We start from the raw sequence: 13,618 nt of genomic DNA on the forward strand, positions 1-13,618 counted from the left end.
GCACAAACGGACGGTACCATTTTGGGTCCATTTGGGGGGAAAGGGGGGGCTGGGTGAACTCTGGATGACCTATAAAATAATCGTTCATAACTAAAAAACCATAGCAGCACAAACGATGATTTTTGCTGCACAAACCGGCACAAACGAAGCACAAACGAATCGGACTATTTTCCTTAACTTTTGCGAGGTTGGGGGGGGCCAACTTCACGCAGGTCCATGGCACGCACAGCAGGAACACAACAACTGCACAAAGACACACAAATGAGCGGCAGAGCAAGGCTAATCCACGGACACGCCTTGATCACGTGTTAAAAACATTTGTGGCGTTTAAGGGCCCTAATTTTACCCCAATGAATAGATAATTTTACTTACTTTTTCTTGTCGCGCCTCCACCCCACCATCGTAGCTTTGATGTAGCTTGATTACAGTTCCCATTTTATTGTCGAGCTTAGCTTATTCTACTATAGCTAGCTACCATACTCTGCTGAAATGCAGTGGAGCTACATTTACTGTAATATAGCTTATAACTTAGCTCACTCCAACTAGCTTGCCCACTCTGTGCGCGTGTGTGTGTGTGTGCGTGTGTGCATGTGCGCATGCGAGCACACATTCATGCTGTGGGAATAAAATACAATTTTCTTCTCCTCGCACTTGTCAAGTGTATCCCTGCAGAGCTCACAGATGTTCGTTCTGATTAAAAATGACGACTCACCTCAAACTACTCTTTGGAACTTCTGCTTTTTTGCCACCTTCAGTCTTTAAAAAAGCCCCACAAAGTGGGCCGCCTCTACCTCCCCACCGCCGCAGTCCTTCAACGTGATTGACGTGCGTAAAATAATGGCTAACCGCTATTCATGTCACATCATTGTCTTTTAATTGCCTCTCATAAAATATGCATGGACCATAAAAATCACAAGCTGAATAGTTTGCACGCGCAAGCGACAGTTGTTGGCACTCTAGCGTCAATAAGATATTATTAGCGAAGATAAGCGGACACTTATGCCCAGCGTTAGCGTCTGTGCTAGCACGAATGCTAATGATCTGTTAGCCCGCACATTTTGATTACTCAATAACAATTTAATTACAGCGACATCACGGTACTTAGCGGCCAACTCTGACTTTGCGTTGCGGCCGGTTCGCCAGGCAGAGGTGCTGACAGCTAACAGCTGGTGATTGCTTTCGTGGCTCAAAACAATTCGCCACAAATCGTTCTTTGAGTACTCAAACATAGCAACTCAAGAATTTTAAAACATTTCCACGTGCTTGTATTTCGTATGACTTTAGGAAAATTCGACACATTTCAGCAAGAAAGATTGACATTTAGTTTCTTTTGATTACTGTCACATGCCTTAGCGGACCAAATATGACTTTAACAACATATCGTGGGAACAAAATATTTGTTGTTCATTACTTTCCGGCACTGGCTTTAGGTTGTTTCAGAAGAAAGTAGCATGAGTTAGCATGACGTCACCAATCAGCCTCCATTTTGTCAGTGCACAATGAACTTGCGGCGAAGCTGCTGATAAAATATGAAAATCCTCCGAGTGTGAAGCGGTAATGAGAAGATGAAATGATTGAAGATGAAACACGATCCATCATGCCCAAACATGTTAAGCGTTTATTTGTGTGAATGCTGAGAGTGAAACGCAAAGCACGGAAACGGCGCGTAATAGCGTTGCCATTATTCAAGCGAGTCAAACTCAATCAAAGGCTGACTTGCCTGCGACGGCTGGAATATTGTTTTTCTGCCGCTGAAACGCTAATCACTTGTGAAATATGACGAATACTTGGGCTGAGTCAAAGGCAAACACAAGACACAGTCGGATCCCACAACCACTGACACAGTGAGCCTTCTTTATCGCGTGGAATAGGTTCACTATGTCACTCCACGTGGAAATTTAATGTAAGACACCTGACGCAAAATGGAATCAAACATTGTATCTTAAAAAAACTGATGTGCAACCAAAACATGTAATTTTGTGTACTGAGCACCCATTAGCTTAATGCTAACATAGTATAATATGAAATACCATCACCAGGTAACGGATATTGGCGTAAATCCCAGTGACTTTAAACCTTCAAATGTTTTATAATACTGGACATAAATGATTCGTTTATTTGTTTTACTACTTGTTTTGTAGTTTGAGGTGTCACAAAAGAAAGCAAAGGCAAATAAAAAATAAGCTTTTATTTGTCTCCACTTACTTTAAAGCAAACCACGCTCCAACGTTAATTTCAAAAGAATGGAAAAAGCGTACATCTTGTCACCAAAGGAAATGTGCTGAATTAAAATCCGGTGCAGCGGTTTTTGTGGGCTGGACTGGATGGGCGGAATTTCAATTACTTTTGTTGGTTTGATATAGCGGTCACGTAACAACTTCAACTCACAAGTCAAGATAGCATTAACGTTCGGTTTCTGGGTAATAACGGCTTCATGATTGGATTGCACTTATCTGACTGGAGGAAGTACAAGTACTGAGAATGACAATTAGTTTCCTGGAAGTACGTATGGGTACCAGAGGAACGTCTGCCAGGACCGCTTTACACCTCCAAGACCAACGTGGACTCCATTTGCATGAAGATTCATTGTCAATCAGTCGTCACTGGCGGCCTTGGCGGGGAGAGATCTCCATTTCTTCGCCCTCCTCCTCCCGTGGCGCATTCTTCTACCCCCGGATTGACGAGAGTCAGTCGTCCGTCTTGATTTTGGGTGCTGCTGATGTTTGTGTTCTCCAGCTCAACAAGTGAAACGTCACCTGTCAAAACCCGGCGTCGGACTCCTCCAGTGGCCAAATTCTGACAGGGATGTTTGTTGCGCTCTATCCTGTCCAGTGTGTTGACGTGGCTGCAGGATAAACAAGCCTCAAACTGTCGGCGTGTGGCTCTGTGTGTGTGTGCGCTTGAAGCCCACATGTTGAATGATGTCACGGGGCTGACACTGACACTAACTCAAGCCACCTCGGAACAGCAAGGCTATCACGTTGCAATTGGGGGAACCCACAGTACAATCCAAGGGGACAAAACAACACACAACTTGCTCTGAAGTAGTTTAGCATCAATATCTACCCAATAACCCGCCAGACGTGTCATACTCAGCAGAAATGGCAATTATGAAATTCAATCGACGGATGTGTTTTGCCAGTCCAATGGGATTGTGACGAGTTCTGCTCAGACCAACTTCACTGGACGAAAAATGATGTTGTGGGCCAGCTGTGGGTCTAATGTATTTGCCCCGAGCCCATAAATGGGGGTCGGCTGTAATTCAAAGGATCACCACCAGGAGAGTGTGAGACGGCTTTTCTGTTCTGCGTCGGTTCAGACGTCAAAGCACATCAGAGCAAAAAGTATCCCAGCAAAAGCACGCGAATCTGTACCCGATGGGCTGTAAGCAGTGCGGACATCACCGCAACGGGATTAGACACTGACACAAGCGCACTGAGAGAAGTGTTTGGACGACAGTAATAACGCAGCTGTCCGTGACCGGACAGCCATTTTGTACTTCCTTTAAAAAAGCTCCCCTGACGTCCAAGAGCCATTTTGACACTTTCCTCCTCCAGCCACCTTCTGCTGCTTGACGTCTTGAGACCGCGAAGACTTATCGGTCCATTAGTTTGCAAGGAATTGCACTGTGATGAGCCATAAAGCCTCTAGCTGCTCACGTGCACGTCCGACGTATCCAGATTGTAGCCGCTCCAAGTCAAATAATTATTTTTATGGTGGATCTAGCCATAAATATTGTGTGCGTGCATGATATCATCCGATTGAAGCTCCGAGCGGTGCTGCTAAAATGAAAGCGCCTATAAAAAAATTCCAAGCGTGAGCAGCGCGGTCTTCAAGTCGCTGGTGGCAAGCAACCAAGAAAAAATACTTTCACCCTTATGTAAAGTTCGTTTTCCAAACACATATCAATTCTTCGCTTCACCCGTTTGAGCCCTTTTCAAAAATGTTTTGCTGCCAAAATGCCGATCCATTCAATTCATCTTCCCTTGGACCCAGGTCTCGCCGAAGCTGGCAAAACATTTTCATGACCGTCTTACGTTCCAGTACACGCTATCGCTTTGACTGCAAAATCTCCCACTTCTCACTGTCAGCGACAAGTTGAGCCAGAGAACGGTACACATTTTGTTCAATCCTGCTTAAAACGAGTAAAAAGGCAAACGGGTCGAGCCCTAACACATGCTACGTTCCGACTTAACTTTGACCCGGGCCATGAATGTCCTCACGATAATAGTCTAGGGCAGTGGTTCTTAACCTTTTTGGAGGTACCGAACCCCATCAGTTTCATATGCGCATTCACCGAACCCCTCTTTAGGGGGAGGGAATGACATACCAGGAAATCAGTGTGACTTCTGCTGTTGCCTTTGCAAGACCAGTTCAGATATGCGTTATCGCGAATTTACACGACATTCAGGTGTGATCGGTCATCCATGTGGGGGGGGGGGGATGACATACCAGCTCTGCCGAACCCCTGAAGCCGACTCACCGAACCCCTAGGGTTTGATCGAACCCAGGTTAAGAACCACTGGTCTAGGGATACTGATTACCAGTAACGGTGCCTATGGAATCCTGACGTAATACTCTTTTTAAATTGATTTTCTTGTGTATTTGGAGCCTCCAAGAGTGTAGAAAAGTGTAATACCCTCCAGGTGCTGCAGAGATATTTTTATCTGTTGGGGGGCTATTTTCTACTCTGTTCAGTTTTCTCCATTTTCTATTACGTATTCTTATCTATTACATCACATCCGTTGGGGCGGGACAAACCAATTAGGTAATGGGTGTTGCCAAACGGTTTTGCAAATCCACCATCTTTATTACTCAGAGAGATTTTTGTATTAGTAGTTGATGGTTCAGTTCCTTCAATCTATGGAAACGACAGACACAGTAAAGGGGTAAGCTTTGTGCTCTATGTTTTGACTTCTTATGGGTGTATTTTGAGTAGTTGTATCAGATGAATTGCATCAAAGGTGCTGTATTATTCTTGGGGAACACAATAATGTGTTAAATGCATTCTTTAGCTTTTCGGTAACGCTAGCGCTAGCATTAGCTTACTTCGTAGCTTGACCGCAGTGCTTGTTTACGAGACGTTCATAAATATTGTGAGGGGATTTATTTTAATACGTGTTATGTATGGACAAGTCTCTCCCGGTGATATCTTTTAATTAATCAAAAAGTTTCGAAAGTGCTGTATTATTCTTGGGGAACACAGTAATGTGTTAAATGCATTCTTTAGCGTCTCGCTAACGCTAGCTTTAGCTTACTGGTTAACTTGACTGCAGTGCTTGTTTACAAGCTGTGTTCATAAATATTGTGAGGGGATTTATTTTGTTACGTGTTATATTTGTAGGGACAAATCTTCTGCCGTTGACATCTTTTAATAAACTACGGTGACCAGACGTCCCCTTTTCCCCGTGTCCTACTTTTCAGCCCCAAAAGTCTGTCCGGGGAGAATTTCAAAAACTGTCCGGGATTTTGTTCGACTGCCTCTCATGTACAGTACATTGTCAATAGAATTGCTACTGAGACGGCACGTAGAGCGCCGCAGCGTCACTAGAGAGACGATCTACAATTCTACATTTGTATATTCTTCTCTAGTTTTTCCTTGTCTTTTACATTTTTTACTCCACTTTTGGGAGTTTACTACTGTTGAACATCGCGGACAGACCATTCCTGCCATTTCGTCCACGTCGCTGTCTGGCTCTCAGTGGAGGCTTCGTGGCCGTTTGTCTACCGTCGATCATCGGACACGTAAGTATGGCTGCGGATCAAGAGGTTTGTACGGCTTCGTGCACCAACTGCACCCTTCTCTTAGAGAGGTTGTCCCTGCTAGAGGGACGTGTCGACCAGCTAGAGCAGAATAGTGCGATAACAGTAGATGTGGCGGACAGAGACGCAGACTGTAGTCCGCCCGCTAGCCCAGTTAACATTAACCCCAAGCAGCTTGCTAATCGCGATGAGCCAGATAAGACGCATAGCCGTCCAAAGTCATCTCGGTCTACTGGCCCTCGCATCTTGGTCATAGGTGACTCCATTACCCGAAATATCACGCTTAAAAATCCAGCCACGGTAATGTGTATTCCTGGGGGCAGAGCACCCGACATAGAAGCTAATCTTAGGGAGCTGACTCGCGATCGGCCTAGTCAACAGCGTAGTTCCAACAACACTAGCTACTCGGACATAGTGATACACGTCGGCGCCAATGATGTTAGGATGAGGCAATCAGAGATCACAAAGAAAAACATAGCGAGGACTTGTGATCTCGCCACAAAGATGAGTCGGCATCGAGTATTTGTCTCTGGCCCCCTGCCTGGGAGAGGCACTGATGAGAGGTTTAGTCGATTAGTCTTGATTGATGGATGGCTGTGTTCTGTAAAAAGCAGGGACTGTATTTTATAGATAATTGGTCCTCCTTCTGGGGCTGCCCCGAGCTGCTGAGGAAGGACGGCCTTCATCCTAAACTCGGTTTTATGAATATTAGATCGCTTCATACGAAAGCAGTTCTCGTTAATGACCTCATCACGGAACATAATCTAGACATTTTTGGTCTTTGTGAGACCTGGTTAAAACCTAATAAACTGCTGCTGCTTAATGCGGCCTCGCCTCCAAATTTTGTGAGCTCGCATGTGGCGCGTCCTCGAAAAAAGGGTGGGGGTGTCGCACTCATCTCAAATTCCGATCTTAGATTTATGCCTCGTTCGATTAACGTATTTAAAACATTTGAAGTTCTCACTGTCCGATCCACTGCTTTACCGTCATTTTATCTTGCTGTTATTTACCGTCCACCCGAGGCTTACTCTGGCTTCCTGGATGAATTTTCAGAATTCGTGGCTGATCTAGTGACAAATGTGAATAATATAATAATCATGGCCGATTTCAATATCCACATGAATTTACCGTCAGAGCCACTTACTTCGGCGTTTCAGACTTTAACTGATACATTTGGTTTTACGCAAGCCATACAGGCAGCAACGCATAAGAATGGAAATACCTTAGATCTGGTATTATCCCAAGGACTGGCAACCTCAAATATAATAGTACTTCCATACACTACTGTTTTCTCTGATCATTACTTAATAAAATTAGAAATTTTAATTCTTTGTCAAAGACAAGAGAGCAATCAGAATTATAGCAGCCGTAATATTAACTCCATGACTGCAACTGCCTTATCTGAGTTACTGTCGCCGGCAACTGTCATATTTCCCGCATATATCAGCTCTATTGATAATCTTACACATGAATTCAATGTGACATTGTTAAATGCCATCGACTCTGTGGCGCCGCTACGTCTGAAAACTCGCCGTAGATTGCCTACTCCGTGGTTCACAGATGAAACACGTACGCTTAAGCAATTATGTAGAAAGCATGAGCGCAAATGGCGTTTAACCAAACTTGAGGTTTTCCATCTGGCATGGCGTGACAGCCTCCTCAAATATAAAAATGTGCTTATCTTAGCAAAAACTCGTTATTTTTCGCAAGTCATTAATCTCAATAAAAACAATCCTAAATACCTATTTGATACAGTGGCAAAGCTAACACTACGCCAGCCGACCCCCAATAGCTCCTTCCACTCAGCTGACGAGTTCATGAAATTTTCCGCTCAAAAGATTGAATCCATTAGGGATGAGATCAAGATGACCATTCGAATCGCTCAGTCAAGACCGCCGATTACCGGCGCTGACGATCATGCAATAACCCTCTCAAATTTCAAAAGCGTGTCCCTTGAAAGGCTTACACATTTTGTTAGTGCGGCTAAACAAACAACATGTTTACTCTACCCGCTTCCAGCCTACTATTTAAAGAATTATTTCAAATTTTAGGACCGTCCGTCTTAAGTATAATTAATCTGTCTGTCTCCTCTGGGATAGTGCCAACAGCCTTTAAAACCGCTATCATTAAACTGCTACTTAAGCGACCAAATCTTGACCCGGACTGTCTCGGTAATTATAGGCGAGTTTGAAACCTCCCATTCATAGCAAAACTTCTGGAAAAAGTAGTAGCGCAGCAGCTTATTGATTACATGGTCGCCAATAATCAATATGAATCTTTTCAGTCTGGTTGTAGAGCTAATCATTCCACTGAGACAGCACTTGCTAAAGTGACTAATGATCTCCTCATAGCTATGGATTCAAACACTTCATTGGTATTGTTACTACTTGATCTTAGTGCTGCCTTCGACACTGTAGACTTCGATATTTTATTAGAGCGTCTTAAAAGTTGTGTTGGTATTTCAGGGTCAGCACTAGGCTGGTTCTATTCCTATCTATCAGACAGGACGTACCGAGTGGTCCATGGCAATCCGTCCTCTGAGCTCTATAATGTTACGTGTGGTGTCCCACAGGGATCGGTACTCGGACCAATTCTATTTAATATTTATATGATTCCGCTTGGGGACATAATTCGTAAATATAATATTCGTTTTCAATGTTACGCCCAATTATATATGCCGTTATCGATGACAGATCCGCGGGACTGTTGTAATCTTGAGGCGTGCCTTGCAGAGATCAAGCAATGGATGTCTCTCAACTTCCTTCGTCTTAACCTAGATAAAACTGAGATGTTGACAATTGGTCCAGCTCGTTATCAATTATTTAAGGAAACCACTATAACTATAGATAACCGTACTATCACTATTCGGGCTCCAGAGCTTTGGAATGCCCTACCAATGGATATTAGAACTGCTACCTCAATAGAAACATTTAAGACACGTTTAAAGACACATTTCTATGATATGGCCTTTAATTAACCTGTAGTGGCCGATTCGGCTGGAGTTTGTTTTCGCTCCCTCTCTCCATCCCCCCTCCCCCCACCCCTTCCCAGCTGGGTAGGTGGTTAGGTGACACCCAAGCTGACAGCGGCTATCTGGATTCTCGTGGACCAATTCAGGATGAGGGAACTGCAGCGGATTACCCACCTCGAAGACATTGCCAGGACAATCGAGGGCACCTCCGGCAGCTCTTCGCTTTGATTTGGACATCCACTTTTTCATTGAGTTTCATATTGCGTATTTTATGCGCCCTCTCTGCATCCACTGCAGCCTGGTGATCCTGAAAGGGGGATCCTTCCATCTGTGGTCCCTTCTCAAGGTTTCTCATTTTTCCCCTGGTAGTTTTTTTTTTAGTTTTTCCTTGCCCTTTTGGGAGCTTAAGATCAGGGGATGCTTTGAGAATAACTGTCAATTGTTTGTCTATGTAAAGCCCTTTGAGACTGCTTATGATGTAAGGCTCTACAAATAAACTTGACTTGACTTGATAAACTTGACTTTGTTCCATTTCACTCCATTCCAGGTTTCTTTGTAATCGTTCGCAAATAAGTCACGCCCTTCTCCTCAAATCTAGCCACTGCTGATTGTGTGTGCGTGTGCATTAGGAGGAAGTAGGCGAGTGCTTGCCAGCGAGTGGAGAATATTCCGAAACGAAAATGCATCTTTACGGAGGAATTGAAAAAAAAATTGCCTGCTTTCGCCAGGGTCGTGATGCATATGAAGCTGAGTGCCTAACGTGTAAGGCAGGCATCCCCCACCCCGCTTCCTCCCCCCCCAAAAATAAAAAACATCTCTCAGCCCCCCTAACCCCTAACCATAGCCCCCACCTCCCCCCCCACACACACACACGCGCGTGTCCTCGAAACGTCCTCGAAAATATGAGAAGGTGTCCTCTTTTTCAGCAACCCAAATCTGGTCACCTTAAATAAACCAAAATATTTGCAGCGGAAGTAAACACTACCTCGGCTAAAAAACAACAAATATGTCGATCGTATAGGGTGGCGCACATCTTGCGGCCTGGAGGGTGTGTATCCCATTTGCATTTATAGAGACCGCAGTGAAGGAATGGGGTCGAAATACAAAAAGTCCTGCCTAGCTGCAAAAACAGATATGTTCAAACCTCATTGAATAAAGTACATAAGCAGACAAGTATATTCACATATTAAATCAATAAAAGAAACATTTTAAGCATATAATTATACCTACACACCAAATCAATAAAGAAGACATTTTTGATAAGTGGTAATGAGAAAGGTTTTTATAACTTTATGATCTGATATATATTTCTGAGAACTTTGAAATAACAAATGTTTTTTTATATATTGCCTGAATAGCTTAATGACCCTTAAGGAACTGTTTAATGCATGCCTGATGATTTTCTAAATCACAGACACTGCCAAAGTCGTCTAAAAATGTTCAGTACTTGATTGTATCTTATGTTTTGACTAATGCTAGACGCCAGTTTTAGATTACTACTGAACGTTCTGGACAGAGGGAAATATTTTGCCTAACAAAGAAAAGATATGGTTGAAAGCATGATTAAACTAAGAATATGATGACGTAAGCAAGTACATGGAGTATCAAAAGAACAAACAAACAAAAACATGGTAAGTGGTAAGTACAAACTTGGCATAGTCAGGAAACATCAATAAATTGATGATGTCACAGCCAAAAGCTCACATAATTCCGTACAAAATGACAAAATTGAAAGAATGATGAATGGATGAGGTGCAACAGTGTATGTGCAAGAATGGAGGAGAATGTTTACAGGAAGGTCATTTGGAGATAAAACCAGCAGAGGGAGAACGCCAGGAGGAAAACAGCCAAGGTGATCGCCAAGGCCGAAAGATGATATGGAAAACATCAGCCCCCACACACATCGAATCGCCCATAATCAGCACCCAACCCCATGGAACCAGCTCTCACCAAACCAGCACCCACTCCCATGGAATCAAACTCTACTGTGAACTTGCCCCACCCCAAAGACTCATCACCCATCAAACTCAGCCCACTGAATATAAGCTGACCAAAGAACCTTGAACGTTGCCTTTCTGAATGGATACTTTCTGCTCTTGAGCATGGTCGCACGAAGGGCCCAGCGCTGTATTGTACTTTCCTGAAAACAGAGCTGTTAGGGGTTTCCAGGTTATCTTTATCATAGGATTATGTTGGAATGCAACAGGTAATAAATACCTTACCTTGTCCTCCTTATCACAAGATCGTAAAACATCCCCTGAGATGTTTAGACTAGAGGACAAGGGCTTTCTATTCAGCCCACTCATACCCCCACTCTGTTTCTCTTAATAAATATTCTCTTGCAGGAAGGAGAGTCCAGAGCGCTATTCGAACATCGCTGCACGCACAGCGACGAATGGACTCTCCACCTGCAGGTGTCTAAAAGAACTTGCTTGTCTACCTTGTGGTTCTTGCAAAATAAATTGGAGTGAGCAAATCTCTAACAAGAGCTTTGTTAACAAGAATTGTGATTGAACTCAACCAACCTCTGTAAGTCTAATTTCTGCTTCAGTGTCTTAGCATTTTCCTAAATCTGAAGAAATCAAACGAGCACGCAGTGAGTAAGTTAGATAACAGGTGATTGGCAATGGCTTTTGCCGTGAGGCGCAGATAGCGCGCTCCCTAAATTGCGGACAAAATCCAACAGCACCAAAACGGCTTGCTCTGAGCCGCACCTCAGAACAAGCAGAAAAGAGGGACCTGTGATGGTATCAAAATGAGGAGTGAGACAAAAGCATTGCTGTTCCACTTTATATAGACCACAACTGAATGAGTAAAATGTAAAACAGTAGAATGTATTACCATGATACGTGAGGTTTAAAGTATCAGTACTCACAGCAACAGCCAATACCAGGATTGGCCACCCATTTTGTGGCCGTTTTACGATCAGGAGCCAGAAATTTTATAGGAGAATGAGGGATAATTGCAATTTAAAAAAAACAAAAAACAAACTCACTTAACAACATTTTTGTCTGTGTTTTATACTTTGATTTCAGTAGAGCCATCATACTACTTATTTTTCTCAAGTACAGCGTGTGAGTACTTTCTCCACCTCTACTTAAAGCCAAGCTGTGACGCGATGCCATTTACGGCAACGCTGCCACCTGGACTCATCTCGTCTGGTCTCATTTCGTCTCTTTTAGTACAAAAACAACTTTTAGCCACGCAGCTGGGCGTAAAAAAAGCTGCAAGTCATGGATTAGTCGCTTAGCTCAGCGGCTGGAGGTGCGCTCAAAACGCTAAAGTTGCGTCTCCGCACAGACGTCAGACAAATTAGGTTGCTGCGACTCAGCGTCCCCCGAGCCACTTTAGCTCTACATCGCTAAAGCGAAAATGTCAGCTGTGCAATCGGAACCTTCTCACCCGAGACTTCCCGCTAAAATCGGGCCCATCCTTATTTAAACATACTGTGCATGCACCCATAGCAGCCGTCCCCATAACGGTTCTATCATATTCATAGAGGCATCAACAAGGCAACAACTTACCTGTTGGCGGTCAAGTAGTCCAGGCAGTCGCGGTCCAGCGGAGCACACAAGAAAGAAAAGAGAAGAGAAAAGGGGAGATGACTGGTTAGTCAAACATCTGGAAGTAAACAACTTCGCATTTGAGCAATCGGCCATTAAATGGCAATGAAGCACAACATCAACATAACGAAACATCTGCGTGCAAAACATTGAGACTGGTGTGTGTGTGCGTGTGTGTGTGTGTGTGGGGGGGGGGGGGGGGGGGGGTGTTAGCAACCTCCCTCACTCCAACGCCTCATTGCCTCAACATGTGCGGGAGGAGCTGTCAGAAAATATTGCTTCATAGACGTGCTGACGGGATGCATACAAAGTAGCCGCAGCATGCATCCAATTGAGCAGTTATTCATTCATACAGTCATTTGTTCATTATGCATGCAGCCCAGGCAGCTGCAATCACCTTAACATTCCGCACACACTCACACACTACATTTGCCCTTCCAACATATCTGACGGCTCACATGCTCATTTCCCAAATGTGCATGTTGTATTTCGATCTTTTTCATTTACAATTTCCAGCTGCCACTAAAGCGCTCATGGATATTTCATGGAGAGCAAATTAGAACATCTGCAATATACTATATTAAAAATATCAACTGAAGTTGGAGAAAATGAGGCGTGTCAAAGTTGTCACACAATTGTTCCGTGTGCCTTAAGCGCGTCATTCATTTCACGAAAAGGGGATGATGGATTACATCAAGGACGAAAAACGCAAACCTCTTTGAAGCGCTCAAGCGCAGAACGTTCCAAATGTGCTCTGGTAGCTAACAGCTAAGTTAACTCTGGCCACAGGGCCAACAAGCACTTCTCTGCTACTCCATCATACTTGAACAAACAAAAACAAAAAAACACTGCTCCGGGAAAGCAACGCCACCGTATGGCTCACCCACTCAGGAATAAAATGCTCAGTAAACTTTATGGTATACAGATTTAAATGTTGCTGTTTCATGTCAGAAAGTTCAAAAAGGAAGAAAAAATGGACCAAAATTATTTTCATTGTTGACTTTGACTATCCTTATCATCAACTTATAAAATGATCATTAAAATTGCCACTAGAAATCCAATACAGCATAGTTGTCAACCTCAAGGCCCGTGGGCCAGATATGGCCCACCACATCATTTTATGTGGCCTGTATCAGGGAAGGAATGGAGCTGAGCGACCAAATGCAGCTTGGACCAAGGTTTATTGAAGAACTCAAAAGACAGACTAGAGCAGGGGTGGGCAAACCTTTTGACTTGCGGGCCGAATTGGGTTCTAAATTTTGACCGGGGGGCCGAACCAGGAGCAGATGGATGTAGTATTTGTGTGAAGTAATATAAACGA

At 43.8% G+C, this 13,618-nt stretch overlaps 1 protein-coding gene across 3 annotated transcripts in view; it reads right to left on the minus strand.

The window, feature by feature from the left end:
- LOC125978202 (pro-neuregulin-3, membrane-bound isoform) overlaps nucleotides 1–13,618 on the minus strand; it is a 158,044-nt gene that overhangs the window by 60,364 nt on the left and 84,062 nt on the right. The gene's annotated exons all lie outside the window — the stretch shown is intronic.

This window comes from Syngnathus scovelli, chromosome 12 (genome assembly GCF_024217435.2).
Source record: "Syngnathus scovelli strain Florida chromosome 12, RoL_Ssco_1.2, whole genome shotgun sequence".
Classification (NCBI taxonomy): Eukaryota; Metazoa; Chordata; class Actinopteri; order Syngnathiformes; family Syngnathidae; genus Syngnathus; species Syngnathus scovelli.